General features: G+C 38.8%; 25 non-coding genes across 25 annotated transcripts; all 25 read right to left on the bottom strand.

The window, feature by feature from the left end:
• Positions 1–484: 484 nt before the first annotated feature.
• trnas-aga (transfer RNA serine (anticodon AGA)) lies at positions 485–566 on the bottom strand. Its single transcript has one exon. It is a non-coding gene; the product is annotated as a tRNA-Ser (tRNA).
• Positions 567–826: 260 nt separating this feature from the next.
• trnas-uga (transfer RNA serine (anticodon UGA)) lies at positions 827–908 on the bottom strand. The gene has a single exon. It is a non-coding gene; the product is annotated as a tRNA-Ser (tRNA).
• Positions 909–2,404: 1,496 nt separating this feature from the next.
• On the bottom strand, positions 2,405–2,486 carry trnas-aga (transfer RNA serine (anticodon AGA)). The gene has a single exon. It is a non-coding gene; the product is annotated as a tRNA-Ser (tRNA).
• A 260-nt stretch (positions 2,487–2,746) lies between these two features.
• trnas-uga (transfer RNA serine (anticodon UGA)) lies at positions 2,747–2,828 on the bottom strand. Its single transcript has one exon. It is a non-coding gene; the product is annotated as a tRNA-Ser (tRNA).
• Positions 2,829–4,601: 1,773 nt separating this feature from the next.
• Positions 4,602–4,683, bottom strand: trnas-aga (transfer RNA serine (anticodon AGA)). Its single transcript has one exon. It is a non-coding gene; the product is annotated as a tRNA-Ser (tRNA).
• A 260-nt stretch (positions 4,684–4,943) lies between these two features.
• Positions 4,944–5,025, bottom strand: trnas-uga (transfer RNA serine (anticodon UGA)). The gene has a single exon. It is a non-coding gene; the product is annotated as a tRNA-Ser (tRNA).
• A 1,774-nt stretch (positions 5,026–6,799) lies between these two features.
• trnas-aga (transfer RNA serine (anticodon AGA)) lies at positions 6,800–6,881 on the bottom strand. The gene has a single exon. It is a non-coding gene; the product is annotated as a tRNA-Ser (tRNA).
• A 260-nt stretch (positions 6,882–7,141) lies between these two features.
• trnas-uga (transfer RNA serine (anticodon UGA)) lies at positions 7,142–7,223 on the bottom strand. Its single transcript has one exon. It is a non-coding gene; the product is annotated as a tRNA-Ser (tRNA).
• Positions 7,224–8,748: 1,525 nt separating this feature from the next.
• trnas-aga (transfer RNA serine (anticodon AGA)) lies at positions 8,749–8,830 on the bottom strand. The gene has a single exon. It is a non-coding gene; the product is annotated as a tRNA-Ser (tRNA).
• Positions 8,831–9,090: 260 nt separating this feature from the next.
• On the bottom strand, positions 9,091–9,172 carry trnas-uga (transfer RNA serine (anticodon UGA)). The gene has a single exon. It is a non-coding gene; the product is annotated as a tRNA-Ser (tRNA).
• Positions 9,173–10,943: 1,771 nt separating this feature from the next.
• trnas-aga (transfer RNA serine (anticodon AGA)) lies at positions 10,944–11,025 on the bottom strand. The gene has a single exon. It is a non-coding gene; the product is annotated as a tRNA-Ser (tRNA).
• A 260-nt stretch (positions 11,026–11,285) lies between these two features.
• Positions 11,286–11,367, bottom strand: trnas-uga (transfer RNA serine (anticodon UGA)). The gene has a single exon. It is a non-coding gene; the product is annotated as a tRNA-Ser (tRNA).
• A 1,771-nt stretch (positions 11,368–13,138) lies between these two features.
• Positions 13,139–13,220, bottom strand: trnas-aga (transfer RNA serine (anticodon AGA)). Its single transcript has one exon. It is a non-coding gene; the product is annotated as a tRNA-Ser (tRNA).
• Positions 13,221–13,480: 260 nt separating this feature from the next.
• Positions 13,481–13,562, bottom strand: trnas-uga (transfer RNA serine (anticodon UGA)). Its single transcript has one exon. It is a non-coding gene; the product is annotated as a tRNA-Ser (tRNA).
• Positions 13,563–15,338: 1,776 nt separating this feature from the next.
• Positions 15,339–15,420, bottom strand: trnas-aga (transfer RNA serine (anticodon AGA)). The gene has a single exon. It is a non-coding gene; the product is annotated as a tRNA-Ser (tRNA).
• A 260-nt stretch (positions 15,421–15,680) lies between these two features.
• trnas-uga (transfer RNA serine (anticodon UGA)) lies at positions 15,681–15,762 on the bottom strand. The gene has a single exon. It is a non-coding gene; the product is annotated as a tRNA-Ser (tRNA).
• A 1,773-nt stretch (positions 15,763–17,535) lies between these two features.
• Positions 17,536–17,617, bottom strand: trnas-aga (transfer RNA serine (anticodon AGA)). The gene has a single exon. It is a non-coding gene; the product is annotated as a tRNA-Ser (tRNA).
• Positions 17,618–17,877: 260 nt separating this feature from the next.
• trnas-uga (transfer RNA serine (anticodon UGA)) lies at positions 17,878–17,959 on the bottom strand. The gene has a single exon. It is a non-coding gene; the product is annotated as a tRNA-Ser (tRNA).
• A 1,526-nt stretch (positions 17,960–19,485) lies between these two features.
• On the bottom strand, positions 19,486–19,567 carry trnas-aga (transfer RNA serine (anticodon AGA)). Its single transcript has one exon. It is a non-coding gene; the product is annotated as a tRNA-Ser (tRNA).
• A 260-nt stretch (positions 19,568–19,827) lies between these two features.
• Positions 19,828–19,909, bottom strand: trnas-uga (transfer RNA serine (anticodon UGA)). The gene has a single exon. It is a non-coding gene; the product is annotated as a tRNA-Ser (tRNA).
• A 1,771-nt stretch (positions 19,910–21,680) lies between these two features.
• Positions 21,681–21,762, bottom strand: trnas-aga (transfer RNA serine (anticodon AGA)). The gene has a single exon. It is a non-coding gene; the product is annotated as a tRNA-Ser (tRNA).
• A 260-nt stretch (positions 21,763–22,022) lies between these two features.
• trnas-uga (transfer RNA serine (anticodon UGA)) lies at positions 22,023–22,104 on the bottom strand. Its single transcript has one exon. It is a non-coding gene; the product is annotated as a tRNA-Ser (tRNA).
• A 1,771-nt stretch (positions 22,105–23,875) lies between these two features.
• trnas-aga (transfer RNA serine (anticodon AGA)) lies at positions 23,876–23,957 on the bottom strand. The gene has a single exon. It is a non-coding gene; the product is annotated as a tRNA-Ser (tRNA).
• Positions 23,958–24,217: 260 nt separating this feature from the next.
• trnas-uga (transfer RNA serine (anticodon UGA)) lies at positions 24,218–24,299 on the bottom strand. The gene has a single exon. It is a non-coding gene; the product is annotated as a tRNA-Ser (tRNA).
• A 1,771-nt stretch (positions 24,300–26,070) lies between these two features.
• Positions 26,071–26,152, bottom strand: trnas-aga (transfer RNA serine (anticodon AGA)). The gene has a single exon. It is a non-coding gene; the product is annotated as a tRNA-Ser (tRNA).
• Positions 26,153–26,232: the final 80 nt, after the last annotated feature.

The raw sequence follows: 26,232 nt of genomic DNA, 5'->3' as shown, positions 1-26,232 counted from the left end.
AAGGTATTTATAACTTCTTATTATACTTTTTTTTTTTATCTTCTGAGGATATTTTATCGGCTTAGGGATTTTTTTTAGATGCTTAGGGTATTTTAGCTGCTTAGAGTATTTACTAACGTCTGAAGCATGTTAGCAGCTCAGAGTGATTTTAGCTAGTGATAGTATGTTTAATGAAGATATGTGTTTTTGTCCTTTACTAAGGTTGTCAGAGTTGTTTCAGCAGCTAATGGTACGTTTGGCTGCTGAGACGTCCATAGCTGCTGATGCTGTTTTTTGTCTTCGGGTATTTAGCTGTGCTTGGTATATGTTTGCCTGCTATGGCTATCTTTTTAGCTGCTGATGTTTTTTGTTTTACAGCTTGTACAGCTTTTGTTTTACAGATTTGTACATTTTTTTCACTTAAGTGGGTTTTTTTTCCGCATGCCCTCAAATTAAAGAGCTGTTCCTAAAGTATCTACATGTTGAGTCTCATTAAAAACCCACCCGTAGTCGGCAGGATTCGAACCTGCGCGGGGAGACCCCAATGGATTTCTAGTCCATCGCCTTCACCACTCGGCCACGACTACTGCTTCGTCCGAAATATGTAAGATTTATGGAGAGGTTAGCTTGTAAGTCATTTCCATTGTTTTGCCTTAAGATTAGCAAAAACTCCGCCAGAACTTGATGCTATAGTTCACATGAACAGGAATAAGTCAAAAGATTAAATTTAATATTTTCTAAGGAAGGTTCTACTTTAGTCCTTGTTGGATGGTCTTTGAAACTCATTTGCAATTTCACCATGTTCAGTGCTGCTCCATATTCTGTGTGCGCCCATTAAAAACCCACCCGTAGTCGGCAGGGTTCGAACCTGCGCAGGGAGACCCCAATGGATTTCAAGTCCATCGCCTTAACCACTCGGCCACGACTACTTTCTCCCCAAAGTATGCGTCTCCAGATCGTAAAGTTTCAAGCGCAGTAAAAGTACAGGTGTGTCAGAGTCAATTGTCGCAGGTGTGTTGAAAAAACCTGATACAATTTGTAGCTGCAGTAAACCACACTCTCACTTTTCAGATGCAGCGTTTCAAAAAGAAAAGTAAAGGGTATGTTCTAACATATTTCTGTTTTGAGAGTCTATAAACTCTATTGTAAATCTGCAGATGTCAATTGAATCAATTCTTCTTCATATTCTAAGTCCCATTTAAAACATCCCTGTAATAAGCAGGGATCAAACTTATGAGAGTAAGGTGATACTGGTGGACTCGTCCTTCACGGCTACTTCCTCCGTCAAAGATTAAAAACCCACCCGTAATCGGCAGGAATCGAACCTGCGTGGGGGAAGCCTTCTTCATATCGTTGAAATTTATTTTGCCATAAATTTGTTTTTAATATTTTAGATTAAGCCTATTCAGGGAGGAATAAATTGGTATGTCAACTTAACTTTTATTCCTTTAATGTTGTAGAGTAACAAAGTATCCTTATGCCAATACCCTGTACCACACGTAAGAGGAACCAGCAGCAGCTCGTCAGACATTGACTAGACACAATCAATTCAACATGTTCTGAGGAATGTTCCACTTTATTCATTGATGGATGGTCTAAGAAACTAAGAAAAAATTGCGGTTTTGCCATTTCGCCTGCTGCTTCACGAACTGAGTCCCATTGAAATCCCACCCGTGTTCGGCACAGTTCGACCCTGTGCGGGGAGAACTGTGGTCAAGCTGTGAAATTGGCGCCCAATCTAAACAGCTTGTAATGACATTATATTTCTGTATTTGTTCATTAAATTAGACGTTTATATGCAAATTCAGGAAAAAAAGTCATTTAGATTTTAAGGTTTATGCGGGTCCTAATGGTTCATTTGGCCCGGATGCAGAGGGACCCGTATTACACAGTTTAGTTCTGCATCCTAGCCATAACTGGATGGATGCTAGTTGTCTTTTGAGAGTATCACTCAACTACTGAAGGTATTTATAACTTCTTATTATACGTTTTTTTTTTTTATCTTCTGAGGATATTTTATCGGCTTAGGGATTTTTTTTTAGATGCTTAGGGTATTTTAGCTGCTTAGAGTATTTACTAACGTCTGAAGCATGTTAGCAGCTCAGAGTGATTTTAGCTAGTGATAGTATGTTTAATGAAGATATGTGTTTTTGTCCTTTACTAAGGTTGTCAGAGTTGTTTCAGCAGCTAATGGTACGTTTGGCTGCTGAGACGTCCATAGCTGCTGATGCTGTTTTTTGTCTTCGGGTATTTAGCTGTGCTTGGTATATGTTTGCCTGCTATGGCTATCTTTTTAGCTGCTGATGTTTTTTGTTTTACAGATTTGTACATTTTTTTCACTTAAGTGGGTTTTTTTTCCGCATGCCCTCAAATTAAAGAGCTGTTCCTAAAGTATCTACATGTTGAGTCTCATTAAAAACCCACCCGTAGTCGGCAGGATTCGAACCTGCGCGGGGAGACCCCAAAGGATTTCTAGTCCATCGCCTTCACCACTCGGCCACGACTACTGCTTCGTCCGAAATATGTAAGATTTATGGAGAGGTTAGCTTGTAAGTCATTTCCATTGTTTTGCCTTAAGATTAGCAAAAACTCCGCCAGAACTTGATGCTATAGTTCACATGAACAGGAATAAGTCAAAAGATTAAATTTAACATTTTCTAAGGAAGGTTCTACTTTAGTCCTTGTTGGATGGTCTTTGAAACTCATTTGCAATTTCACCATGTTCAGTGCTGCTCCATATTCTGTGTGCGCCCATTAAAAACCCACCCGTAGTCGGCAGGGTTCGAACCTGCGCAGGGAGACCCCAATGGATTTCAAGTCCATCGCCTTAACCACTCGGCCACGACTACTTTCTCCCCAAAGTATGCGTCTCCAGATCGTAAAGTTTCAAGCGCAGTAAAAGTACAGGTGTGTCAGAGTCAATTGTCGCAGGTGTGTTGAAAAAACCTGATACAATTTGTAGCTGCAGTAAACCACACTCTCACTTTTCAGATGCAGCGTTTCAAAAAGAAAAGTAAAGGGTATGTTCTAACATATTTCTGTTTTGAGAGTCTATAAACTCTATTGTAAATCTGCAGATGTCAATTGAATCAATTCTTCTTCATATTCTAAGTCCCATTTAAAACATCCCTGTAATAAGCAGGGATCAAACTTATGAGAGTAAGGTGATACTGGTGGACTCGTCCTTCACGGCTACTTCTTCCGTCAAAGATTAAAAACCCACCCGTAATCGGCAGGAATCGAACCTGCGTGGGGGAAGCCTTCTTCATATCGTTGAAATTTATTTTGCCATAAATTTGTTTTTAATATTTTAGATTAAGCCTATTCAGGGAGGAATAAATTGGTATGTCAACTTAACTTTTATTCCTTTAATGTTGTAGAGTAACAAAGTATCCTTATGCCAATACCCTGTACCACACGTAAGAGGAACCAGCAGCAGCTCGTCAGACATTGACTAGACACAATCAATTCAACATGTTCTGAGGAATGTTCCACTTTATTCATTGATGGATGGTCTAAGAAACTAAGAAAAAATTGCGGTTTTGCCATTTCGCCTGCTGCTTCACGAACTGAGTCCCATTGAAATCCCACCCGTGTTCGGCACAGTTCGACCCTGTGCGGGGAGAACTGTGGTCAAGCTGTGAAATTGGCGCCCAATCTAAACAGCTTGTAATGACATTATATTTCTGTATTTGTTCATTAAATTAGACGTTTATATGCAAATTCAGGAAAAAAAGTCATTTAGATTTTAAGGTTTATGCGGGTCCTAATGGTTCATTTGGCCCGGATGCAGAGGGACCCGTATTACACAGTTTAGTTCTGCATCCTAGCCATAACTGGATGGATGCTAGTTGTCTTTTGAGAGTATCACTCAACTACTGAAGGTATTTATAACTTCTTATTATACGTTTTTTTTTTTTTTATCTTCTGAGGATATTTTATCGGCTTAGGGATTTTTTTTAGATGCTTAGGGTATTTTAGCTGCTTAGAGTATTTACTAACGTCTGAAGCATGTTAGCAGCTCAGAGTGATTTTAGCTAGTGATAGTATGTTTAATGAAGATATGTGTTTTTGTCCTTTACTAAGGTTGTCAGAGTTGTTTCAGCAGCTAATGGTACGTTTGGCTGCTGAGACGTCCATAGCTGCTGATGCTGTTTTTTGTCTTCGGGTATTTAGCTGTGCTTGGTATATGTTTGCCTGCTATGGCTATCTTTTTAGCTGCTGATGTTTTTTGTTTTACAGCTTGGGATATTTTACAGTTCTGTTATTCTTGTAAATCGTTAAAAATGCCTGTTTGCATTAAATTATATTTAAAACAATCTTTTGCACATTATTTAAAGATGAATTGTAGATGTTTAGTTATCTTAGGATTTTTCAGCTACCAAGATTTGTTTGTGGCTATGTGTTGTTGCTGCTAGAGACATCATATCTTCATATCTGAGGGCACAGTGAGAAACTAGAGCTAAATCCATTAAAAAAACGTTTATGTATAAGGACATTTTAATGATTTACACAAAGATTTGTACATTTTTTTCACTTAAGTGGGTTTTTTTTCCGCATGCCCTCAAATTAAAGAGCTGTTCCTAAAGTATCTACATGTTGAGTCTCATTAAAAACCCACCCGTAGTCGGCAGGATTCGAACCTGCGCGGGGAGACCCCAATGGATTTCTAGTCCATCGCCTTAACCACTCGGCCACGACTACAGCTTTGTCAGAAATATGTAAGATTTATGGAGAGGTTAGCTTGTAAGTCATTTCCATTGTTTTGCCTTAAGATTAGCAAAAACTCCGCCAGAACTCGATGCTATAGTTCACATGAACAGGAATAAGTCAAAAGATTAAATTCAACATTTTCTTAGGAAGGTTCTACTTTAGTCCTTGTTGGATGGTCTTTGAAACTCATTTGCAATTTCACCATGTTCAGTGCTGCTCCATATTCTGTGTGCGCCCATTAAAAACCCACCCGTAGTCGGCAGGGTTCGAACCTGCGCAGGGAGACCCCAATGGATTTCAAGTCCATCGCCTTAACCACTCGGCCACGACTACTTTCTCCCCAAAGTATGCGTCTCCAGATCGTAAAGTTTCAAGCGCAGTAAAAGTACAGGTGTGTCAGAGTCAATTGTCGCAGGTGTGTTGAAAAAACCTGATACAATTTGTAGCTGCAGTAAACCACACTCTCACTTTTCAGATGCAGCGTTTCAAAAAGAAAAGTAAAGGGTATGTTCTAACATATTTCTGTTTTGAGAGTCTATAAACTCTATTGTAAATCTGCAGATGTCAATTGAATCAATTCTTCTTCATATTCTAAGTCCCATTTAAAACATCCCTGTAATAAGCAGGGATCAAACTTATGAGAGTAAGGTGATACTGGTGGACTCGTCCTTCACGGCTACTTCTTCCGTCAAAGATTAAAAACCCACCCGTAATCGGCAGGAATCGAACCTGCGTGGGGGAAGCCTTCTTCATATCGTTGAAATTTATTTTGCCATAAATTTGTTTTTAATATTTTAGATTAAGCCTATTCAGGGAGGAATAAATTGGTATGTCAACTTAACTTTTATTCCTTTAATGTTGTAGAGTAACAAAGTATCCTTATGCCAATACCCTGTACCACACGTAAGAGGAACCAGCAGCAGCTCGTCAGACATTGACTAGACACAATCAATTCAACATGTTCTGAGGAATGTTCCACTTTATTCATTGATGGATGGTCTAAGAAACTAAGAAAAAATTGCGGTTTTGCCATTTCGCCTGCTGCTTCACGAACTGAGTCCCATTGAAATCCCACCCGTGTTCGGCACAGTTCGACCCTGTGCGGGGAGAACTGTGGTCAAGCTGTGAAATTGGCGCCCAATCTAAACAGCTTGTAATGACATTATATTTCTGTATTTGTTCATTAAATTAGACGTTTATATGCAAATTCAGGAAAAAAAGTCATTTAGATTTTAAGGTTTATGCGGGTCCTAATGGTTCATTTGGCCCGGATGCAGAGGGACCCGTATTACACAGTTTAGTTCTGCATCCTAGCCATAACTGGATGGATGCTAGTTGTCTTTTGAGAGTATCACTCAACTACTGAAGGTATTTATAACTTCTTATTATACGTTTTTTTTTTTTTTTATCTTCTGAGGATATTTTATCGGCTTAGGGATTTTTTTTAGATGCTTAGGGTATTTTAGCTGCTTAGAGTATTTACTAACGTCTGAAGCATGTTAGCAGCTCAGAGTGATTTTAGCTAGTGATAGTATGTTTAATGAAGATATGTGTTTTTGTCCTTTACTAAGGTTGTCAGAGTTGTTTCAGCAGCTAATGGTACGTTTGGCTGCTGAGACGTCCATAGCTGCTGATGCTGTTTTTTGTCTTCTGGTATTTAGCTGTGCTTGGTATATGTTTGCCTGCTATGGCTATCTTTTTAGCTGCTGATGTTTTTTGTTTTACAGCTTGGGATATTTTACAGTTCTGTTATTCTTGTAAATCGTTAAAAATGCCTGTTTGCATTAAATTATATTTAAAACAATCTTTTGCACATTATTTAAAGATGAATTGTAGATGTTTAGTTATCTTAGGATTTTTCAGCTACCAAGATTTGTTTGTGGCTATGTGTTGTTGCTGCTAGAGACATCATATCTTCATATCTGAGGGCACAGTGAGAAACTAGAGCTAAATCCATTAAAAAAACGTTTATGTATAAGGACATTTTAATGATTTACACAAAGATTTGTACATTTTTTTCACTTAAGTGGGTTTTTTTTCCGCATGCCCTCAAATTAAAGAGCTGTTCCTAAAGTATCTACATGTTGAGTCTCATTAAAAACCCACCCGTAGTCGGCAGGATTCGAACCTGCGCGGGGAGACCCCAATGGATTTCTAGTCCATCGCCTTAACCACTCGGCCACGACTACAGCTTTGTCAGAAATATGTAAGATTTATGGAGAGGTTAGCTTGTAAGTCATTTCCATTGTTTTGCCTTAAGATTAGCAAAAACTCCGCCAGAACTCGATGCTATAGTTCACATGAACAGGAATAAGTCAAAAGATTAAATTCAACATTTTCTAAAGAAGGTTCTACTTTAGTTCTTGTTGGATGGTCTTTGAAACTCATTTGCAATTTCACCATGTTCAGTGCTGCTCCATATTCTGTGTGCGCCCATTAAAAACCCACCCGTAGCCGGCAGGGTTCGAACCTGCGCGGGGTGACCCCAATGGAGTTCAAGTCCATCGCCTTAACCACTCGGCCACGACTACTTTCTCCCCAAAGTATGCGTCTCCAGATCGTAAACTTTCAGGCGCAGTAAAAGTACAGGTGTGTCAGAGTCAATTGTCGCAGGTGTGTTGAAAAAACCTGCTACAATTTGTAGCTGCAGTAAACCACACTCTCACTTTTCAGATGCAGCGTTTCAAAAAGAAAAGTAAAGGGTATGTTCTAACATATTTCTGTTTTGAGAGTCTATAAACTCTATAAACTCTATTGTAAATCTGCAGATGTCAATTGAATCAATTCTTCTTCATATTCTAAGTCCCATTTAAAACATCCCTGTAGTAAGCAGGGATCAAACTTATGAGAGTAAGGTGATACTGGTGGACTCGTCCTTCACGACTACTTCTTCCGTCAAAGATTAAAAACCCACCCGTAATCGGCAGGAATCGAACCTGCGTGGGGGAAGCCTTCTTCATATCGTTGAAATTTATTTTGCCATAAATTTGTTTTTAATATTTTAGATTAAGCCTATTCAGGGAGGAATAAATTGGTATGTCAACTTAACTTTTATTCCTTTAATGTTGTAGAGTAACAAAGTATCCTTATGCCAATACCCTGTACCACACGTAAGAGGAACCAGCAGCAGCTCGTCAGACATTGACTAGACGCAATCAATTCAACATGTTCTGAGGAATGTTCCACTTTATTCATTGATGGATGGTCTAAGAAACTAAGAAAAAATTGCGGTTTTGCCATTTCGCCTGCTGCTTCACGAACTGAGTCCCATTGAAATCCCACCCGTGTTCGACACAGTTCGACCCTGTGCGGGGAGAACTGTGGTCAAGCTGTGAAATTGGCGCCCAATCTAAACAGCTTGTAATGACATTATATTTCTGTATTTGTTCATTAAATTAGACGTTTATATGCAAATTCAGGAAAAAAAGTCATTTAGATTTTAAGGTTTATGCGGGTCCTAATGGTTCATTTGGCCCGAATGCAGAGGGACCCGTATTACACAGTTTAGTTCTGCATCCTAGCCATAACTGGATGGATGCTAGTTGTCTTTTGAGAGTTTCACTCAACTACTGAAGGTATTTATAACTTCTTATTATACTTTTTTTTTTTATCTTCTGAGGATATTTTATCGGCTTAGGGATTTTTTTTAGATGCTTAGGGTATTTTAGCTGCTTAGAGTATTTACTAACGTCTGAAGCATGTTAGCAGCTCAGAGTGATTTTAGCTAGTGATAGTATGTTTAATGAAGATATGTGTTTTTGTCCTTTACTAAGGTTGTCAGAGTTGTTTCAGTAGCTAATGGTACGTTTGGCTGCTGAGACGTCCATAGCTGCTGATGCTGTTTTTTGTCTTCGGGTATTTAGCTGTGCTCGGTATATGTTTGCCTGCTATGGCTATCTTTTTAGCTGCTGATGTTTTTTGTTTTACAGCTTGTACAGCTTTTGTTTTACAGATTTGTACATTTTTTTCACTTAAGTGGGTTTTTTTTCCGCATGCCCTCAAATTAAAGAGCTGTTCCTAAAGTATCTACATGTTGAGTCTCATTAAAAACCCACCCGTAGTCGGCAGGATTCGAACCTGCGCGGGGAGACCCCAATGGATTTCTAGTCCATCGCCTTAACCACTCGGCCACGACTACTGCTTCGTCCGAAATATGTAAGATTTATGGAGAGGTTAGCTTGTAAGTCATTTCCATTGTTTTGCCTTAAGATTACCAAAAACTCCGCCAGAACTTGATGCTATAGTTCACATGAACAGGAATAAGTCAAAAGATTAAATTTAACATTTTCTAAGGAAGGTTCTACTTTAGTCCTTGTTGGATGGTCTTTGAAACTCATTTGCAATTTCACCATGTTCAGTGCTGCTCCATATTCTGTGTGCGCCCATTAAAAACCCACCCGTAGTCGGCAGGGTTCGAACCTGCGCAGGGAGACCCCAATGGATTTCAAGTCCATCGCCTTAACCACTCGGCCACGACTACTTTCTCCCCAAAGTACGCGTCTCCAGATCGTAAAGTTTCAAGCGCAGTAAAAGTACAGGTGTGTCAGAGTCAATTGTCGCAGGTGTGTTGAAAAAACCTGATACAATTTGTAGCTGCAGTAAACCACACTCTCACTTTTCAGATGCAGCGTTTCAAAAAGAAAAGTAAAGGGTATGTTCTAACATATTTCTGTTTTGAGAGTCTATAAACTCTATAAACTCTATTGTAAATCTGCAGATGTCAATTGAATCAATTCTTCTTCATATTCTAAGTCCCATTTAAAACATCCCTGTAATAAGCAGGGATCAAACTTATGAGAGTAAGGTGATACTGGTGGACTCGTCCTTCACGACTACTTCTTCCGTCAAAGATTAAAAACCCACCCGTAATCGGCAGGAATCGAACCTGCGTGGGGGAAGCCTTCTTCATATCGTTGAAATTTATTTTGCCATAAATTTGTTTTTAATATTTTAGATTAAGCCTATTCAGGGAGGAATAAATTGGTATGTCAACTTAACTTTTATTCCTTTAATGTTGTAGAGTAACAAAGTATCCTTATGCCAATACCCTGTACCACACGTAAGAGGAACCAGCAGCAGCTCGTCAGACATTGACTAGACACAATCAATTCAACATGTTCTGAGGAATGTTCCACTTTATTCATTGATGGATGGTCTAAGAAACTGAATTGCGGTTTTGCCATTTCGCCTGCTGCTTCACGAACTGAGTCCCATTGAAATCCCACCCGTGTTCGGCACAGTTCGACCCTGTGCGGGGAGAACTGTGGTCAAGCTGTGAAATTGGCGCCCAATCTAAACAGCTTGTAATGACATTATATTTCTGTATTTGTTCATTAAATTAGACGTTTATATGCAAATTCAGGAAAAAAAGTGATTTAGATTTTAAGGTTTATGCGGGTCCTAATGGTTCATTTGGCCCGGATGCAGAGGGACCCGTATTACACAGTTTAGTTCTGCATCCTAGCCATAACTGGATCGATGCTAGTTGTCTTTTGAGAGTATCACTGAACTACTGAAGGTATTTATAACTTCTTATTATACATTTTTTTTTATCTTCTAAGGATATTTTATCGGCTTAGGGATTTTTTTTAGATGCTTAGGGTATTTTAGCTGCTTAGAGTATTTGCTAACGTCTGAAGCATGTTAGCAGCTCAGAGTGATTTTAGCTAGTGATAGTATGTTTAATGAAGATATGTGTTTTTGTCCTTTACTAAGGTTGTCAGAGTTGTTTCAGCAGCTAATGGTACGTTTGGCTGCTGACACGTCCATAGCTGCTGATGCTGTTTTTTGTCTTCGGGTATTTAGCTGTGCTTGGTATATGTTTGCCTGCTATGGCTATCTTTTTAGCTGCTGATGTTTTTTGTTTTACAGCTTGGGATATTTTACAGTTCTGTTATTCTTGTAAATCGTTAAAAATGCCTGTTTGCATTAAATTATATTTAAAACAATCTTTTGCACATTATTTAAAGATGAATTGTAGATGTTTAGTTATCTTAGGATTTTTCAGCTACCAAGATTTGTTTGTGGCTATGTGTTGTTGCTGCTAGAGACATCATATCTTCATATCTGAGGGCACAGTGAGAAACTAAAGCTAAATCCATTAAAAAAACGTTTATGTATAAGGACATTTTAATGATTTACACAAAGATTTGTACATTTTTTTCACTTAAGTGGGTTTTTTTTCCGCATGCCCTCAAATTAAAGAGCTGTTCCTAAAGCATCTACATGTTGAGTCTCATTAAAAACCCACCCGTAGTCGGCAGGATTCGAACCTGCGCGGGGAGACCCCAATGGATTTCTAGTCCATCGCCTTAACCACTCGGCCACGACTACTGCTTCGTCCGAAATATGTAAGATTTATGGAGAGGTTAGCTTGTAAGTCATTTCCATTGTTTTGCCTTAAGATTAGCAAAAACTCCGCCAGAACTTGATGCTATAGTTCACATGAACAGGAATAAGTCAAAAGATTAAATTTAACATTTTCTAAGGAAGGTTCTACTTTAGTCCTTGTTGGATGGTCTTTGAAACTCATTTGCAATTTCACCATGTTCAGTGCTGCTCCATATTCTGTGTGCGCCCATTAAAAACCCACCCGTAGTCGGCAGGGTTCGAACCTGCGCAGGGAGACCCCAATGGATTTCAAGTCCATCGCCTTAACCACTCGGCCACGACTACTTTCTCCCCAAAGTACGCGTCTCCAGATCGTAAAGTTTCAAGCGCAGTAAAAGTACAGGTGTGTCAGAGTCAATTGTCGCAGGTGTGTTGAAAAAACCTGATACAATTTGTAGCTGCAGTAAACCACACTCTCACTTTTCAGATGCAGCGTTTCAAAAAGAAAAGTAAAGGGTATGTTCTAACATATTTCTGTTTTGAGAGTCTATAAACTCTATAAACTCTATTGTAAATCTGCAGATGTCAATTGAATCAATTCTTCTTCATATTCTAAGTCCCATTTAAAACATCCCTGTAATAAGCAGGGATCAAACTTATGAGAGTAAGGTGATACTGGTGGACTCGTCCTTCACGACTACTTCTTCCGTCAAAGATTAAAAACCCACCCGTAATCGGCAGGAATCGAACCTGCGTGGGGGAAGCCTTCTTCATATCGTTGAAATTTATTTTGCCATAAATTTGTTTTTAATATTTTAGATTAAGCCTATTCAGGGAGGAATAAATTGGTATGTCAACTTAACTTTTATTCCTTTAATGTTGTAGAGTAACAAAGTATCCTTATGCCAATACCCTGTACCACACGTAAGAGGAACCAGCAGCAGCTCGTCAGACATTGACTAGACACAATCAATTCAACATGTTCTGAGGAATGTTCCACTTTATTCATTGATGGATGGTCTAAGAAACTGAATTGCGGTTTTGCCATTTCGCCTGCTGCTTCACGAACTGAGTCCCATTGAAATCCCACCCGTGTTCGGCACAGTTCGACCCTGTGCGGGGAGAACTGTGGTCAAGCTGTGAAATTGGCGCCCAATCTAAACAGCTTGTAATGACATTATATTTCTGTATTTGTTCATTAAATTAGACGTTTATATGCAAATTCAGGAAAAAAAGTTATTTAGATTTTAAGGTTTATGCGGGTCCTAATGGTTCATTTGGCCCGGATGCAGAGGGACCCGTATTACACAGTTTAGTTCTGCATCCTAGCCATAACTGGATCGATGCTAGTTGTCTTTTGAGAGTATCACTGAACTACTGAAGGTATTTATAACTTCTTATTATACATTTTTTTTTATCTTCTAAGGATATTTTATCGGCTTAGGGATTTTTTTTAGATGCTTAGGGTATTTTAGCTGCTTAGAGTATTTGCTAACGTCTGAAGCATGTTAGCAGCTCAGAGTGATTTTAGCTAGTGATAGTATGTTTAATGAAGATATGTGTTTTTGTCCTTTACTAAGGTTGTCAGAGTTGTTTCAGCAGCTAATGGTACGTTTGGCTGCTGACACGTCCATAGCTGCTGATGCTGTTTTTTGTCTTCGGGTATTTAGCTGTGCTTGGTATATGTTTGCCTGCTATGGCTATCTTTTTAGCTGCTGATGTTTTTTGTTTTACAGCTTGGGATATTTTACAGTTCTGTTATTCTTGTAAATCGTTAAAAATGCCTGTTTGCATTAAATTATATTTAAAACAATCTTTTGCACATTATTTAAAGATGAATTGTAGATGTTTAGTTATCTTAGGATTTTTCAGCTACCAAGATTTGTTTGTGGCTATGTGTTGTTGCTGCTAGAGACATCATATCTTCATATCTGAGGGCACAGTGAGAAACTAAAGCTAAATCCATTAAAAAAACGTTTATGTATAAGGACATTTTAATGATTTACACAAAGATTTGTACATTTTTTTCACTTAAGTGGGTTTTTTTTCCGCATGCCCTCAAATTAAAGAGCTGTTCCTAAAGCATCTACATGTTGAGTCTCATTAAAAACCCACCCGTAGTCGGCAGGATTCGAACCTGCGCGGGGAGACCCCAATGGATTTCTAGTCCATCGCCTTAACCACTCGGCCACGACTACTGCTTCGTCCGAAATATGTAAGATTTATGGAGAGGTTAGCTTGTAAGTCATTTCCATTGTTTTGCCTTAAGATTAGCAAAAACTCCGCCAGAACTTGATGCTATAGTTCACATGAACAGGAATAAGTCAAAAGATTGAATTCAACATTTTCTAAGGAAGGTTCTACTTTAGTCCTTGTTGGATGGTCTTTGAAACTCATTTGCAATTTCACCATGTTCAGTGCTGCTCCATATTCTGTGTGCGCCCATTAAAAACCCACCCGTAGTCGGCAGGGTTCAAACCTGCGCGGGGAGACCCCAATGGATTTCAAGTCCATCGCCTTAACCACTCGGCCACGACTACTTTCTCCCCAACGTATGCGTCTCCAGATCGTAAACTTTCAGGCGCAGTAAAAGTACAGGTGTGTCAGAGTCAATTGTCGCAGGTGTGTTGAAAAAACCTGATACAATTTGTAGCTGCAGTAAACCACACTCTCACTTTTCAGATGCAGCGTTTCAAAAAGAAAAGTAAAGGGTATGTTCTAACATATTTCTGTTTTGAGAGTCTATAAACTCTATAAACTCTATTGTAAATCTGCAGATGTCAATTGAATCAATTCTTCTTCATATTCTAAGTCCCATTTAAAACATCCCTGTAATAAGCAGGGATCAAACTTATGAGAGTAAGGTGATACTGGTGGACTCGTCCTTCACGACTACTTCTTCCGTCAAAGATTAAAAACCCACCCGTAATCGGCAGGAATCGAACCTGCGTGGGGGAAGCCTTCTTCATATCGTTGAAATTTATTTTGCCATAAATTTGTTTTTAATATTTTAGATTAAGCCTATTCAGGGAGGAATAAATTGGTATGTCAACTTAACTTTTATTCCTTTAATGTTGTAGAGTAACAAAGTATCCTTATGCCAATACCCTGTACCACACGTAAGAGGAACCAGCAGCAGCTCGTCAGACATTGACTAGACACAATCAATTCAACATGTTCTGAGGAATGTTCCACTTTATTCATTGATGGATGGTCTAAGAAACTGAATTGCGGTTTTGCCATTTCGCCTGCTGCTTCACGAACTGAGTCCCATTGAAATCCCACCCGTGTTCGACACAGTTCGACCCTGTGCGGGGAGAACTGTGGTCAAGCTGTGAAATTGGCGCCCAATCTAAACAGCTTGTAATGACATTATATTTCTGTATTTGTTCATTAAATTAGACGTTTATATGCAAATTCAGGAAAAAAAGTCATTTAGATTTTAAGGTTTATGCGGGTCCTAATGGTTCATTTGGCCCGGATGCAGAGGGACCCGTATTACACAGTTTAGTTCTGCATCCTAGCCATAACTGGATGGATGCTAGTTGTCTTTTGAGAGTATCACTCAACTACTGAAGGTATTTATAACTTCTTATTATACGTTTTTTTTTTTTTTATCTTCTGAGGATATTTTATCGGCTTAGGGATTTTTTTTAGATGCTTAGGGTATTTTAGCTGCTTAGAGTATTTACTAACGTCTGAAGCATGTTAGCAGCTCAGAGTGATTTTAGCTAGTGATAGTATGTTTAATGAAGATATGTGTTTTTGTCCTTTACTAAGGTTGTCAGAGTTGTTTCAGCAGCTAATGGTACGTTTGGCTGCTGAGACGTCCATAGCTGCTGATGCTGTTTTTTGTCTTCGGGTATTTAGCTGTGCTTGGTATATGTTTGCCTGCTATGGCTATCTTTTTAGCTGCTGATGTTTTTTGTTTTACAGCTTGGGATATTTTACAGTTCTGTTATTCTTGTAAATCGTTAAAAATGCCTGTTTGCATTAAATTATATTTAAAACAATCTTTTGCACATTATTTAAAGATGAATTGTAGATGTTTAGTTATCTTAGGATTTTTCAGCTACCAAGATTTGTTTGTGGCTATGTGTTGTTGCTGCTAGAGACATCATATCTTCATATCTGAGGGCACAGTGAGAAACTAGAGCTAAATCCATTAAAAAAACGTTTATGTATAAGGACATTTTAATGATTTACACAAAGATTTGTACATTTTTTTCACTTAAGTGGGTTTTTTTTCCGCATGCCCTCAAATTAAAGAGCTGTTCCTAAAGTATCTACATGTTGAGTCTCATTAAAAACCCACCCGTAGTCGGCAGGATTCGAACCTGCGCGGGGAGACCCCAATGGATTTCTAGTCCATCGCCTTAACCACTCGGCCACGACTACAGCTTTGTCAGAAATATGTAAGATTTATGGAGAGGTTAGCTTGTAAGTCATTTCCATTGTTTTGCCTTAAGATTAGCAAAAACTCCGCCAGAACTCGATGCTATAGTTCACATGAACAGGAATAAGTCAAAAGATTAAATTCAACATTTTCTAAGGAAGGTTCTACTTTAGTCCTTGTTGGATGGTCTTTGAAACTCATTTGCAATTTCACCATGTTCAGTGCTGCTCCATATTCTGTGTGCGCCCATTAAAAACCCACCCGTAGTCGGCAGGGTTCGAACCTGCGCAGGGAGACCCCAATGGATTTCAAGTCCATCGCCTTAACCACTCGGCCACGACTACTTTCTCCCCAAAGTATGCGTCTCCAGATCGTAAAGTTTCAAGCGCAGTAAAAGTACAGGTGTGTCAGAGTCAATTGTCGCAGGTGTGTTGAAAAAACCTGATACAATTTGTAGCTGCAGTAAACCACACTCTCACTTTTCAGATGCAGCGTTTCAAAAAGAAAAGTAAAGGGTATGTTCTAACATATTTCTGTTTTGAGAGTCTATAAACTCTATTGTAAATCTGCAGATGTCAATTGAATCAATTCTTCTTCATATTCTAAGTCCCATTTAAAACATCCCTGTAATAAGCAGGGATCAAACTTATGAGAGTAAGGTGATACTGGTGGACTCGTCCTTCACGGCTACTTCTTCCGTCAAAGATTAAAAACCCACCCGTAATCGGCAGGAATCGAACCTGCGTGGGGGAAGCCTTCTTCATATCGTTGAAATTTATTTTGCCATAAATTTGTTTTTAATATTTTAGATTAAGCCTATTCAGGGAGGAATAAATTGGTATGTCAACTTAACTTTTATTCCTTTAATGTTGTAGAGTAACAAAGTATCCTTATGCCAATACCCTGTACCACACGTAAGAGGAACCAGCAGCAGCTCGTCAGACATTGACTAGACACAATCAATTCAACATGTTCTGAGGAATGTTCCACTTTATTCATTGATGGATGGTCTAAGAAACTAAGAAAAAATTGCGGTTTTGCCATTTCGCCTGCTGCTTCACGAACTGAGTCCCATTGAAATCCCACCCGTGTTCGGCACAGTTCGACCCTGTGCGGGGAGAACTGTGGTCAAGCTGTGAAATTGGCGCCCAATCTAAACAGCTTGTAATGACATTATATTTCTGTATTTGTTCATTAAATTAGACGTTTATATGCAAATTCAGGAAAAAAAGTCATTTAGATTTTAAGGTTTATGCGGGTCCTAATGGTTCATTTGGCCCGGATGCAGAGGGACCCGTATTACACAGTTTAGTTCTGCATCCTAGCCATAACTGGATGGATGCTAGTTGTCTTTTGAGAGTATCACTCAACTACTGAAGGTATTTATAACTTCTTATTATACGTTTTTTTTTTTTTTATCTTCTGAGGATATTTTATCGGCTTAGGGATTTTTTTTAGATGCTTAGGGTATTTTAGCTGCTTAGAGTATTTACTAACGTCTGAAGCATGTTAGCAGCTCAGAGTGATTTTAGCTAGTGATAGTATGTTTAATGAAGATATGTGTTTTTGTCCTTTACTAAGGTTGTCAGAGTTGTTTCAGCAGCTAATGGTACGTTTGGCTGCTGAGACGTCCATAGCTGCTGATGCTGTTTTTTGTCTTCGGGTATTTAGCTGTGCTTGGTATATGTTTGCCTGCTATGGCTATCTTTTTAGCTGCTGATGTTTTTTGTTTTACAGCTTGGGATATTTTACAGTTCTGTTATTCTTGTAAATCGTTAAAAATGCCTGTTTGCATTAAATTATATTTAAAACAATCTTTTGCACATTATTTAAAGATGAATTGTAGATGTTTAGTTATCTTAGGATTTTTCAGCTATCAAGATTTGTTTGTGGCTATGTGTTGTTGCTGCTAGAGACATCATATCTTCATATCTGAGGGCACAGTGAGAAACTAGAGCTAAATCCATTAAAAAAACGTTTATGTATAAGGACATTTTAATGATTTACACAAAGATTTGTACATTTTTTTCACTTAAGTGGGTTTTTTTTCCGCATGCCCTCAAATTAAAGAGCTGTTCCTAAAGTATCTACATGTTGAGTCTCATTAAAAACCCACCCGTAGTCGGCAGGATTCGAACCTGCGCGGGGAGACCCCAATGGATTTCTAGTCCATCGCCTTAACCACTCGGCCACGACTACAGCTTTGTCAGAAATATGTAAGATTTATGGAGAGGTTAGCTTGTAAGTCATTTCCATTGTTTTGCCTTAAGATTAGCAAAAACTCCGCCAGAACTCGATGCTATAGTTCACATGAACAGGAATAAGTCAAAAGATTAAATTCAACATTTTCTAAAGAAGGTTCTACTTTAGTTCTTGTTGGATGGTCTTTGAAACTCATTTGCAATTTCACCATGTTCAGTGCTGCTCCATATTCTGTGTGCGCCCATTAAAAACCCACCCGTAGCCGGCAGGGTTCGAACCTGCGCGGGGTGACCCCAATGGAGTTCAAGTCCATCGCCTTAACCACTCGGCCACGACTACTTTCTCCCCAAAGTATGCGTCTCCAGATCGTAAACTTTCAGGCGCAGTAAAAGTACAGGTGTGTCAGAGTCAATTGTCGCAGGTGTGTTGAAAAAACCTGCTACAATTTGTAGCTGCAGTAAACCACACTCTCACTTTTCAGATGCAGCGTTTCAAAAAGAAAAGTAAAGGGTATGTTCTAACATATTTCTGTTTTGAGAGTCTATAAACTCTATAAACTCTATTGTAAATCTGCAGATGTCAATTGAATCAATTCTTCTTCATATTCTAAGTCCCATTTAAAACATCCCTGTAGTAAGCAGGGATCAAACTTATGAGAGTAAGGTGATACTGGTGGACTCGTCCTTCACGACTACTTCTTCCGTCAAAGATTAAAAACCCACCCGTAATCGGCAGGAATCGAACCTGCGTGGGGGAAGCCTTCTTCATATCGTTGAAATTTATTTTGCCATAAATTTGTTTTTAATATTTTAGATTAAGCCTATTCAGGGAGGAATAAATTGGTATGTCAACTTAACTTTTATTCCTTTAATGTTGTAGAGTAACAAAGTATCCTTATGCCAATACCCTGTACCACACGTAAGAGGAACCAGCAGCAGCTCGTCAGACATTGACTAGACGCAATCAATTCAACATGTTCTGAGGAATGTTCCACTTTATTCATTGATGGATGGTCTAAGAAACTAAGAAAAAATTGCGGTTTTGCCATTTCGCCTGCTGCTTCACGAACTGAGTCCCATTGAAATCCCACCCGTGTTCGACACAGTTCGACCCTGTGCGGGGAGAACTGTGGTCAAGCTGTGAAATTGGCGCCCAATCTAAACAGCTTGTAATGACATTATATTTCTGTATTTGTTCATTAAATTAGACGTTTATATGCAAATTCAGGAAAAAAAGTCATTTAGATTTTAAGGTTTATGCGGGTCCTAATGGTTCATTTGGCCCGAATGCAGAGGGACCCGTATTACACAGTTTAGTTCTGCATCCTAGCCATAACTGGATGGATGCTAGTTGTCTTTTGAGAGTTTCACTCAACTACTGAAGGTATTTATAACTTCTTATTATACTTTTTTTTTTTTATCTTCTGAGGATATTTTATCGGCTTAGGGATTTTTTTTAGATGCTTAGGGTATTTTAGCTGCTTAGAGTATTTACTAACGTCTGAAGCATGTTAGCAGCTCAGAGTGATTTTAGCTAGTGATAGTATGTTTAATGAAGATATGTGTTTTTGTCCTTTACTAAGGTTGTCAGAGTTGTTTCAGTAGCTAATGGTACGTTTGGCTGCTGAGACGTCCATAGCTGCTGATGCTGTTTTTTGTCTTCGGGTATTTAGCTGTGCTCGGTATATGTTTGCCTGCTATGGCTATCTTTTTAGCTGCTGATGTTTTTTGTTTTACAGCTTGTACAGCTTTTGTTTTACAGATTTGTACATTTTTTTCACTTAAGTGGGTTTTTTTTCCGCATGCCCTCAAATTAAAGAGCTGTTCCTAAAGTATCTACATGTTGAGTCTCATTAAAAACCCACCCGTAGTCGGCAGGATTCGAACCTGCGCGGGGAGACCCCAATGGATTTCTAGTCCATCGCCTTAACCACTCGGCCACGACTACTGCTTCGTCCGAAATATGTAAGATTTATGGAGAGGTTAGCTTGTAAGTCATTTCCATTGTTTTGCCTTAAGATTAGCAAAAACTCCGCCAGAACTTGATGCTATAGTTCACATGAACAGGAATAAGTCAAAAGATTAAATTTAACATTTTCTAAGGAAGGTTCTACTTTAGTCCTTGTTGGATGGTCTTTGAAACTCATTTGCAATTTCACCATGTTCAGTGCTGCTCCATATTCTGTGTGCGCCCATTAAAAACCCACCCGTAGTCGGCAGGGTTCGAACCTGCGCAGGGAGACCCCAAAGGATTTCAAGTCCATCGCCTTAACCACTCGGCCACGACTACTTTCTCCCCAAAGTACGCGTCTCCAGATCGTAAAGTTTCAAGCGCAGTAAAAGTACAGGTGTGTCAGAGTCAATTGTCGCAGGTGTGTTGAAAAAACCTGATACAATTTGTAGCTGCAGTAAACCACACTCTCACTTTTCAGATGCAGCGTTTCAAAAAGAAAAGTAAAGGGTATGTTCTAACATATTTCTGTTTTGAGAGTCTATAAACTCTATAAACTCTATTGTAAATCTGCAGATGTCAATTGAATCAATTCTTCTTCATATTCTAAGTCCCATTTAAAACATCCCTGTAATAAGCAGGGATCAAACTTATGAGAGTAAGGTGATACTGGTGGACTCGTCCTTCACGACTACTTCTTCCGTCAAAGATTAAAAACCCACCCGTAATCGGCAGGAATCGAACCTGCGTGGGGGAAGCCTTCTTCATATCGTTGAAATTTATTTTGCCATAAATTTGTTTTTAATATTTTAGATTAAGCCTATTCAGGGAGGAATAAATTGGTATGTCAACTTAACTTTTATTCCTTTAATGTTGTAGAGTAACAAAGTATCCTTATGCCAATACCCTGTACCACACGTAAGAGGAACCAGCAGCAGCTCGTCAGACATTGACTAGACACAATCAATTCAACATGTTCTGAGGAATGTTCCACTTTATTCATTGATGGATGGTCTAAGAAACTGAATTGCGGTTTTGCCATTTCGCATGCTGCTTCACGAACTGAGTCCCATTGAAATCCCACCCGTGTTCGACACAGTTCGACCCTGTGCGGGGAGAACTGTGGTCAAGCTGTGAAATTGGCGCCCAATCTAAACAGCTTGTAATGACATTATATTTCTGTATTTGTTCATTAAATTAGACGTTTATATGCAAATTCAGGAAAAAAAGTCATTTAGATTTTAAGGTTTATGCGGGTCCTAATGGTTCATTTGGCCCGGATGCAGAGGGACCCGTATTACACAGTTTAGTTCTGCATCCTAGCCATAACTGGATCGATGCTAGTTGTCTTTTGAGAGTATCACTGAACTACTGAAGGTATTTATAACTTCTTATTATACATTTTTTTTTATCTTCTAAGGATATTTTATCGGCTTAGGGATTTTTTTTAGATGCTTAGGGTATTTTAGCTGCTTAGAGTATTTGCTAACGTCTGAAGCATGTTAGCAGCTCAGAGTGATTTTAGCTAGTGATAGTATGTTTAATGAAGATATGTGTTTTTGTCCTTTACTAAGGTTGTCAGAGTTGTTTCAGCAGCTAATGGTACGTTTGGCTGCTGAGACGTCCATAGCTGCTGATGCTGTTTTTTGTCTTCGGGTATTTAGCTGTGCTTGGTATATGTTTGCCTGCTATGGCTATCTTTTTAGCTGCTGATGTTTTTTGTTTTACAGCTTGGGATATTTTACAGTTCTGTTATTCTTGTAAATCGTTAAAAATGCCTGTTTGCATTAAATTATATTTAAAACAATCTTTTGCACATTATTTAAAGATGAATTGTAGATGTTTAGTTATCTTAGGATTTTTCAGCTACCAAGATTTGTTTGTGGCTATGTGTTGTTGCTGCTAGAGACATCATATCTTCATATCTGAGGGCACAGTGAGAAACTAAAGCTAAATCCATTAAAAAAACGTTTATGTATAAGGACATTTTAATGATTTACACAAAGATTTGTACATTTTTTTCACTTAAGTGGGTTTTTTTTCCGCATGCCCTCAAATTAAAGAGCTGTTCCTAAAGCATCTACATGTTGAGTCTCATTAAAAACCCACCCGTAGTCGGCAGGATTCGAACCTGCGCGGGGAGACCCCAATGGATTTCTAGTCCATCGCCTTAACCACTCGGCCACGACTACTGCTTCGTCCGAAATATGTAAGATTTATGGAGAGGTTAGCTTGTAAGTCATTTCCATTGTTTTGCCTTAAGATTAGCAAAAACTCCGCCAGAACTTGATGCTATAGTTCACATGAACAGGAATAAGTCAAAAGATTGAATTCAACATTTTCTAAGGAAGCTTCTACTTTAGTCCTTGTTGGATGGTCTTTGAAACTCATTTGCAATTTCACCATGTTCAGTGCTGCTCCATATTCTGTGTGCGCCCATTAAAAACCTACCCGTAGTCGGCAGGGTTCGAACCTGCGCGGGGAGACCCCAATGGATTTCAAGTCCATCGCCTTAACCACTCGGCCACGACTACTTTCTCCCCAAAGTACGCGTCTCCAGATCGTAAAGTTTCAAGCGCAGTAAAAGTACAGGTGTGTCAGAGTCAATTGTCGCAGGTGTGTTGAAAAAACCTGATACAATTTGTAGCTGCAGTAAACCACACTCTCACTTTTCAGATGCAGCGTTTCAAAAAGAAAAGTAAAGGGTATGTTCTAACATATTTCTGTTTTGAGAGTCTATAAACTCTATAAACTCTATTGTAAATCTGCAGATGTCAATTGAATCAATTCTTCTTCATATTCTAAGTCCCATTTAAAACATCCCTGTAATAAGCAGGGATCAAACTTATGAGAGTAAGGTGATACTGGTGGACTCGTCCTTCACGACTACTTCTTCCGTCAAAGATTAAAAACCCACCCGTAATCGGCAGGAATCGAACCTGCGTGGGGGAAGCCTTCTTCATATCGTTGAAATTTATTTTGCCATAAATTTGTTTTTAATATTTTAGATTAAGCCTATTCAGGGAGGAATAAATTGGTATGTCAACTTAACTTTTATTCCTTTAATGTTGTAGAGTAACAAAGTATCCTTATGCCAATACCCTGTACCACACGTAAGAGGAACCAGCAGCAGCTCGTCAGACATTGACTAGACACAATCAATTCAACATGTTCTGAGGAATGTTCCACTTTATTCATTGATGGATGGTCTAAGAAACTGAATTGCGGTTTTGCCATTTCGCATGCTGCTTCACGAACTGAGTCCCATTGAAATCCCACCCGTGTTCGACACAGTTCGACCCTGTGCGGGGAGAACTGTGGTCAAGCTGTGAAATTGGCGCCCAATCTAAACAGCTTGTAATGACATTATATTTCTGTATTTGTTCATTAAATTAGACGTTTATATGCAAATTCAGGAAAAAAAGTCATTTAGATTTTAAGGTTTATGCGGGTCCTAATGGTTCATTTGGCCCGGATGCAGAGGGACCCGTATTACACAGTTTAGTTCTGCATCCTAGCCATAACTGGATCGATGCTAGTTGTCTTTTGAGAGTATCACTGAACTACTGAAGGTATTTATAACTTCTTATTATACATTTTTTTTTATCTTCTAAGGATATTTTATCGGCTTAGGGATTTTTTTTAGATGCTTAGGGTATTTTAGCTGCTTAGAGTATTTGCTAACGTCTGAAGCATGTTAGCAGCTCAGAGTGATTTTAGCTAGTGATAGTATGTTTAATGAAGATATGTGTTTTTGTCCTTTACTAAGGTTGTCAGAGTTGTTTCAGCAGCTAATGGTACGTTTGGCTGCTGAGACGTCCATAGCTGCTGATGCTGTTTTTTGTCTTCGGGTATTTAGCTGTGCTTGGTATATGTTTGCCTGCTATGGCTATCTTTTTAGCTGCTGATGTTTTTTGTTTTACAGCTTGGGATATTTTACAGTTCTGTTATTCTTGTAAATCGTTAAAAATGCCTGTTTGCATTAAATTATATTTAAAACAATCTTTTGCACATTATTTAAAGATGAATTGTAGATGTTTAGTTATCTTAGGATTTTTCAGCTACCAAGATTTGTTTGTGGCTATGTGTTGTTGCTGCTAGAGACATCATATCTTCATATCTGAGGGCACAGTGAGAAACTAAAGCTAAATCCATTAAAAAAACGTTTATGTATAAGGACATTTTAATGATTTACACAAAGATTTGTACATTTTTTTCACTTAAGTGGGTTTTTTTTCCGCATGCCCTCAAATTAAAGAGCTGTTCCTAAAGCATCTACATGTTGAGTCTCATTAAAAACCCACCCGTAGTCGGCAGGATTCGAACCTGCGCGGGGAGACCCCAATGGATTTCTAGTCCATCGCCTTAACCACTCGGCCACGACTACTGCTTCGTCCGAAATATGTAAGATTTATGGAGAGGTTAGCTTGTAAGTCATTTCCATTGTTTTGCCTTAAGATTAGCAAAAACTCCGCCAGAACTTGATGCTATAGTTCACATGAACAGGAATAAGTCAAAAGATTGAATTCAACATTTTCTAAGGAAGGTTCTACTTTAGTCCTTGTTGGATGGTCTTTGAAACTCATTTGCAATTTCACCATGTTCAGTGCTGCTCCATATTCTGTGTGCGCCCATTAAAAACCTACCCGTAGTCGGCAGGGTTCGAACCTGCGCGGGGAGACCCCAATGGATTTCAAGTCCATCGCCTTAACCACTCGGCCACGACTACTTTCTCCCCAACGTATGCGTCTCCAGATCGTAAACTTTCAGGCGCAGTAAAAGTACAGGTGTGTCAGAGTCAATTGTCGCAGGTGTGTTGAAAAAACCTGATACAATTTGTAGCTGCAGTAAACCACACTCTCACTTTTCAGATGCAGCGTTTCAAAAAGAAAAGTAAAGGGTATGTTCTAACATATTTCTGTTTTGAGAGTCTATAAACTCTATAAACTCTATTGTAAATCTGCAGATGTCAATTGAATCAATTCTTCTTCATATTCTAAGTCCCATTTAAAACATCCCTGTAATAAGCAGGGATCAAACTTATGAGAGTAAGGTGATACTGGTGGACTCGTCCTTCACGACTACTTCTTCCGTCAAAGATTAAAAACCCACCCGTAATCGGCAGGAATCGAACCTGCGTGGGGGAAGCCTTCTTCATATCGTTGAAATTTATTTTGCCATAAATTTGTTTTTAATATTTTAGATTAAGCCTATTCAGGGAGGAATAAATTGGTATGTCAACTTAACTTTTATTCCTTTAATGTTGTAGAGTAACAAAGTATCCTTATGCCAATACCCTGTACCACACGTAAGAGGAACCAGCAGCAGCTCGTCAGACATTGACTAGACACAATCAATTCAACATGTTCTGAGGAATGTTCCACTTTATTCATTGATGGATGGTCTAAGAAACTGAATTGCGGTTTTGCCATTTCGCCTGCTGCTTCACGAACTGAGTCCCATTGAAATCCCACCCGTGTTCGGCACAGTTCGACCCTGTGCGGGGAGAACTGTGGTCAAGCTGTGAAATTGGCGCCCAATCTAAACAGCTTGTAATGACATTATATTTCTGTATTTGTTCATTAAATTAGACGTTTATATGCAAATTCAGGAAAAAAAGTGATTTAGATTTTAAGGTTTATGCGGGTCCTAATGGTTCATTTGGCCCGGATGCAGAGGGACCCGTATTACACAGTTTAGTTCTGCATCCTAGCCATAACTGGATCGATGCTAGTTGTCTTTTGAGAGTATCACTGAACTACTGAAGGTATTTATAACTTCTTATTATACATTTTTTTTTATCTTCTAAGGATATTTTATCGGCTTAGGGATTTTTTTTAGATGCTTAGGGTATTTTAGCTGCTTAGAGTATTTGCTAACGTCTGAAGCATGTTAGCAGCTCAGAGTGATTTTAGCTAGTGATAGTATGTTTAATGAAGATATGTGTTTTTGTCCTTTACTAAGGTTGTCAGAGTTGTTTCAGCAGCTAATGGTACGTTTGGCTGCTGAGACGTCCATAGCTGCTGATGCTGTTTTTTGTCTTCGGGTATTTAGCTGTGCTTGGTATATGTTTGCCTGCTATGGCTATCTTTTTAGCTGCTGATGTTTTTTGTTTTACAGCTTGGGATATTTTACAGTTCTGTTATTCTTGTAAATCGTTAAAAATGCCTGTTTGCATTAAATTATATTTAAAACAATCTTTTGCACATTATTTAAAGATGAATTGTAGATGTTTAGTTATCTTAGGATTTTTCAGCTACCAAGATTTGTTTGTGGCTATGTGTTGTTGCTGCTAGAGACATCATATCTTCATATCTGAGGGCACAGTGAGAAACTAAAGCTAAATCCATTAAAAAAACGTTTATGTATAAGGACATTTTAATGATTTACACAAAGATTTGTACATTTTTTTCACTTAAGTGGGTTTTTTTTCCGCATGCCCTCAAATTAAAGAGCTGTTCCTAAAGCATCTACATGTTGAGTCTCATTAAAAACCCACCCGTAGTCGGCAGGATTCGAACCTGCGCGGGGAGACCCCAATGGATTTCTAGTCCATCGCCTTAACCACTCGGCCACGACTACTGCTTCGTCCGAAATATGTAAGATTTATGGAGAGGTTAGCTTGTAAGTCATTTCCATTGTTTTGCCTTAAGATTAGCAAA

Source organism: Salminus brasiliensis, chromosome 1 (genome assembly GCF_030463535.1).
Source record: "Salminus brasiliensis chromosome 1, fSalBra1.hap2, whole genome shotgun sequence".
NCBI classification, from domain to species: domain Eukaryota; kingdom Metazoa; phylum Chordata; class Actinopteri; order Characiformes; family Bryconidae; genus Salminus; species Salminus brasiliensis.
Note: the sequence above shows the minus strand (reverse complement) of the source record. Positions and strands in the feature narration are given on the sequence as shown.